General features: G+C 36.8%; 1 non-coding gene across 1 annotated transcript; it reads right to left on the reverse strand.

Moving 5' to 3' along the window:
• Positions 1-698: 698 nt before the first annotated feature.
• Positions 699-817, reverse strand: LOC126875296 (5S ribosomal RNA). The gene has a single exon (XR_007693330.1). It is a non-coding gene; the product is annotated as a 5S ribosomal RNA (ribosomal RNA).
• Between the last annotated feature and the right edge of the window lie 5,532 nt (positions 818-6,349).

Genomic DNA, 6,349 nt, shown 5'->3' on the forward strand with positions numbered 1-6,349 from the left:
ACTTAATTGCTAAGTAATATGTGGATTTCTATCCCTAGCGGGATACCATCTTCCTGTTTGTTTATTTTATTTCTGTAGCGAGGTCAGTGGGGTGTTCTTTTCGTCATCTTTCTATGAGTGTTTTGCTCGCTTCAGTAGCTAGCTGGTTTGGATGTGTTGCCGTTCGTTCCTTGTATTTTTCTGCGTACCTGCTAATTTCTTCATCGACCTTGTGGTATTTTTAAGCTTTGTGTATATCCTCGTTTCTGACATACCATGGGGCGTTAGCTATTGTTCTGAATCTTCTAGAAGCGACTCTGGTTTATTTACATGACTCATTGCTCTTGTCCCCCATAGTGGTATTCCAAATTGGTGTTATTATCGTTTTGTAAATTTTAGTTGAATTTTCGCTCGGTACGCGTGCACTTTATCACATCTCGTTATAACGGATCTCACTGTAGATCGTTGTCTCGATAGAAAAATTAAAAAAAAATTTTTATTCTATATTTTCGATTTCTTTTTTCGCATAGAATCACTTCCTTTCCGTTTGTACCACCAGTTACCAACCACCCTGTATAATATTATTTTTTGATATAATATATAATTGTGAAGTAATAGTCGTGTAGTATCAAAATATTTCTTTTTCTCGATGCTTAGGTTATAGATTATTAAAAATAGATTGTCAAGAAAAGTAAAAAATATTGGAAAAATAAAAAAAAAGCCAACACCACACGGAGTTCCCAGGCGGTCACCCATCCAAGTACTATCCGTGCCCAGCGCTGCTTAACTTTCGTGATCGGACGAGAACGAGTGCACTCAACGCGGTTTGAGCGTTGGCTGAAGTAACTAGTTTGCTTATTTGTTTTTGATGAGCAAAAAATAGAATATTTCAAGAAACAGGTGTGTGCCAAAATGAGAATGATACAATGTATGATAATGGTCGCGTAATACTAAAATATTGCAATTTCTTGATGCTTAGAATATAGAATATTAAGAATTGGTTATTGAGGAAGCCGAATTAATTTTTTAGGATTACCTTATTTTTTGTGCAAAAGGAGACTAGGGGTTTATTTATGACTCTTACGAATATTTTACTTATGTTGGGTAGGAGACTTATATATCGCAGGTTTGAGGGAGAGGAACGGTCTTCATTTTTTTTTTCTTCTGTGATGGCTGTTAATTCAGCTTTTTTCTATTTTCTGGGGAAATACGTGTTATTTATTGCATATTTAAAGAGCGCTGTGTAATATCATTTTATTTTGTTGGGTAAGCGTTTATTGTTTAATTTAGAGAAAATGATATTTAGTTGGTTATAATTTGTAAAGTAATTTATTTCTGTGTCTGGTTGTTTGTGGTTGCTCGAGATGTTTTCGTCAGAGAATGTGAAGACTGTCTTATTTAGCGATATGTCTTGCTGTATTTCATTTTTCAGTTTACCTGTTTCGTAGATAATAATTCTGTTAATTATCCTCTGTCCATGTGTTCGTTTTGTGTGTGTGTGTGTATGTGTTTTGGAAAAGTGAGTGCCGATAACTTAGTTTTTCCGTCGTCTTACAAGTTATGAAATAACTACACTTCATGTCTTTATTGATGTTCTGTATCGCTATACTTGATTCTTGGAGGAGGGGAGCTTCCTCTGGAGACAGTTTGAAAGAAGGGATAGAGTTAGAGTTAGAGTTCTTTTGACCTAAAAATTTGATTTTTCTGTGGTAATATGCTAGCTGAGTCTTCTTAGACATATTTTTTTATTTTGTTTGTCCATCTTCTCTTTTATCGTAAGAATTGTTGTACTTTAGATTGTTTACTTTGGATACTATGTAGCTTTTGTCTCGTTGTAGCTCATTGTAGCTCGCTTTCGCAGTTAAGGCGCTATTTTAGAATGGTACTCCAATAGCTAAAACGATTCCCTTCAACATTCGTAGCAGTATTTTTGATTTCCTATGCTATAAGTTTCTTGTAAGGATAATTGACGGATATTAATGGTCCGAGAGGTCGAGCGCCACCCTTAACCAATAAGCCTCGCATTCATCCAGGTATCGTTCACGCTCTTCCCGCGGAGGATCCCCCTCACTTGCGGCGTATTCACGCAGTAAACGCCATCTTGTTGGCGAATATGCCGCTTGACGACTTTCTTGAAAACCAATCAGCATGCGTATTTCGGGTCCTCTGTTTTGAGCCTTGTTGGAGTCGCTCGCAGGAGTTGGGCCCGCCCGAGTATAATAACGGTAGCGGCAGTCTCGTTCGAGTATTTCAGTGGTGAACGTTGACGAGAGAGTCAGCTTCCGTGCCTTCGAATCGCTAAACGAGGAGTAACGAACCACTCAGTGCTCAGAACGAATCTCTCAGTGCTCTTTAAGCGCTCGTGCAGGCGAAATCGTTTCGTCAGTCGTAATTATCAGTTGATACTTTTCAGAGCTGGCTTCTTCGGTGCGTCAATATCTTGAAGCATTCGTGGACATGGCTGTAAGCGTTGGTGGAGACATAGTCGTCGGCTTAACGATCAGTGGACAGTCCTGTGCAAAATCTTCAGTAGTGAACAGTATCTCCAAGCATACGCGAAGGTAAGTATCATTTTAGTGAGCGAACGATTAGTAAACCGCATCGCGCGGATCGTTCAAATGCGAGCGGCATCGACACGCGTTCGCGGACGAGTGTATCATTAATCATTCGTATCGTCGTACAATAATTCAGTCACATTCGTTCAATCATATATCGCGTCGCGGCATTCGCTTTAGTTGCTTCGTATCGCATAATCATCCGCAGTAAGCATAGATAAATTTCATCCTAAACGTCGAAACTTTCTCAACGTTTGTTCTTCGATATTTTGTTTTCGAGTTTTAACTTCGTCAATTGTTCTTCGCGCATTGAGTTATTACTCTCCTTCGTAAATCTGTTACCCAAGGTTAATTCGACGGGGAACAAGTTACACAGCGCGGTATCGTCGATATCAGACACACGCGCATGTTAGAGATATCGTTATTCTTTAAACGCTTGAGTACCAAGCAGCGTAATTGCGCTGTTTAGATTTTGTGTCGAAAAGTCTCGGTACATTTGAACGCTACGCACGACTGACGGTATTTTGTATTTCATTGTTATCTTAATAATTTTTATTGAACAAAGCTTAAAATATTTATAAACTAATAGTACATATATATAAAAATATAGATGTATTTCATAAAAATAAGAAATATGACGAGCGCTATTGTGCCGCTCGTTTCTCTTCGCAATCGATTAAGAGGCTATCGTGACGTTCGGGATTTTTCAAACCTGGTTTTTCAAACACCCCTGGCACTCAAACGGTTAAATTAAGTCAATATTATCATAAATAATTATTTTTCTACTTATTCTATATGATTTTCGAAACATTAAAAGATTATTATTACTCGACTATTTCAATATTGTTTACGATACTTTTTTAATTATTGTTAAACTTGTCACCACTGGTGTGAGAGACTGTAAAATTGATTCGAAATAGTATTTTACAGAGACTGATGAAACCGATCAATTAGATATTTATATAATTAAAAGTTATTTCTATTTCTGAATTTTCTTTGCGAATATGTTAACTGTGCTTGAGCAATGCTGGGTCAAATTTATAGGAAAAATGTTTTAAATACTATTTTAAGTAGTTGTTGGTCTACAGTACGAATAAAATATTTTAAATATGTAGTAAAAAATAAGCTATCTTTATTTTCACACTGTGGTATATGAAGTAAAGTATCTTATCTTTGTATTGCAAATAGTGTTTAAAATGTTTCTTAACAATGAAAATAGATTAAGCAGAAGGTTAATATCAGAATGCAAGAATCCAAAATGTTTACAAATTAAATTCATGTTCTTTTTAACCCTTCTGTATTCTTTAAGTGTATAGAGCAAAATATTATTCGACTGTTGAAATCGACATATTTGAGAAAAAGATGTGCGATCATGGAAAATTTAAGGAACGAACAGATACAAAATTATATTATATGACGGTAATATGACCCGCGTAGGAAAGCTACAAAAGAAATAGCAGAGAGTGTTATAAATACATTGGAACATTTCAAAGAGAAAATAAGAGTTCGTAAAAATTTCACTAATGACATAATTTTGTTTGCGATAGTAGAATGTACCGGTTCTTTGCAATAAAAGTTATTATGAAGGATATGGTAACATACTACTACATTTTCCCGGCCCTTTAGCTATGAGATAAAATAAATAAAAACGAATCTTTGTATGCAAAGGTAATTTTCTTCTTCAAACTCTTAGCGAATAATTTAGTTGAATGGAAGACCGCAGCAGGGTTAAGTATGGGTATTCGTAAGTAACAAGTGTTATTTAAAGTTTTCAGCACTTGGATTACTCCTTTGTGGGCAAACACACAATCCGTTTTTTTTATTTAATTTGTACTTTACAATTTGTCCAGTTGGATATTTGTTAAATTTTTCTATCTTTAATTGCGGATGGCTGTCCCCAGCAGGATACCATCTCTCTGTTTGTTTATTTTATTTCTTTAGCGAGGTCAGTGGGATGTTCTCAGTCTCCTTTTTATATGGGTCTTGCCCGATTCAGCAGCTAGCTGATTTGGATGTGTTGCCGTTTTTTCTTTGTATTTTTCTGCGTATCTGCTAATTTCTTCATCGACCTTGTGGTATTTTTAAGCTTTGTGTATATCCTCGTTTCTGACATACCATGGGGCGTTAGCTATTGTTCTGAATCTTCTAGAAGCAACTCTGGTTTATTTACATGACCCATTGCTCTTGTCCCCCATAGTGGTATTCCAAATTGGTGTTATTATCGTTTAGTAACCTTTTAGTTTATTTTCCACGCTGACTTTAGATTTTAGACTAGTTAGCCAGTACATCTGTCTTTTATCCGTATTTTGTCTATAATTGATTTAGTATGTTGCTTTCATGTAAATTATGAATCTAAGTGGAGTCTTAGTATTTAACTTGCTTTGTTTGTGTTATGTGCATGCCATTTATTTGGATATTAGGTGGTTTCCGCTTTCGTATTGTAAATGTAACGTGGTTAAATCGACTGAGGTTTGCTTTTATCTTGCAGTCATTTTTCTATTTTTCTGATACGTTCTGGTAGTAATATGACTGCTGTTTTTGGATTAGAGTGCTTGTGTTACGTCGAAGGCACGGGGAGTAGTGAAATTAAGAAATCACTGATCGTTTCCGTCGTCGTTCGAGTGATTTCGCTTAGGTTCAAACGTTTCACGAGCAAGGTAAGAAAAATTCAGACGTTTATTATGTGAATTCAACAGAGTGACGGTTGAGAATGTTTGGACAGTGCGTGATATAACGACTCTCGGTTGACGACTCTTGACTCTTCGGTGGCTAACTGAGGATCAACGTCTGCGGTGGCGAAATATATTGATGGCCGTCAGCCCTGAGGTGATTTTGGTGTAGGACGTGTAAGGTATCAAAGAAATACTCGGTGGTGTTTAACTGTATATTTATTAATAATTCTCGCTTTCGACTCTTTACGTACCATTCTCGATTTCGACTCTACGTACAACTCCTGATTCCAACTGACGATTCTCTCCCCTCGGTTACAACTCAACTGTTTTGTTGATCCGATTCGTGTCTTTTGTCATCCGTCAATATCCCTCCTATGCACGTGTTCGTTACGCGTCCGCAATCGTTGCCACCTACGCCTTCTTCCAAATATTCGGCGGAAGGACCTTACTGATATTGATGGCTTATTAGGCCTGTCGGCACTTGCGCTTCGGTGATACCGTTGGAAAGTTTTGTTGTCGAGTGCCGCTACAGACCTATTCAAGTTTTCCGACCCTTTCTGCTTGTAGGCAGTTGCGCTTTATCCACGTTACTATAATAGAGACCAAAGAAGCCGTTCTACAGTGTCACCTGACTAGTACAGCCGTGTCGTCCGTGAATGTTAGTATTTTATGTTGGTAGTTATACGCAATCCAGTGAAACTAAATAGTTTTAAGATTGAAGTAGTCGAGAAAATTAGAGTATTACGATCGTGCAATACGAAAGGGCCTGATTTCCTATACAAAAATAAATCGAGTACGAAGTGAGAAGTTTTGACACAAGAAAATCAATTATGAAGTTTCGTCCTCTTTACTCGCTACTTGTTAAGTATACGCGTACCTATATGACGGAACTTCACAATCCATTGTTTGGGAAACGAAGACAGGAAAAATTTTATATATCTGAATGCACGTTTAAGAATACCATTTATCCTCATACATACATGTATGTTTTCTTAAATATTTTATTTATTTGATAACATGAAATAACAAAACTGATTACTTCAGATAACGTTCATACCGCGTTGAAAGTACTCGTTCTCATGAAGCGTCCTGTTTTGCGACCAAAGCGTCCTGTTTTACGACCAAGTTTTCAGGACAGAAAAA

Source organism: Bombus huntii, chromosome 17 (assembly GCF_024542735.1).
Source record: "Bombus huntii isolate Logan2020A chromosome 17, iyBomHunt1.1, whole genome shotgun sequence".
Classification (NCBI taxonomy): domain Eukaryota; kingdom Metazoa; phylum Arthropoda; class Insecta; order Hymenoptera; family Apidae; genus Bombus; species Bombus huntii.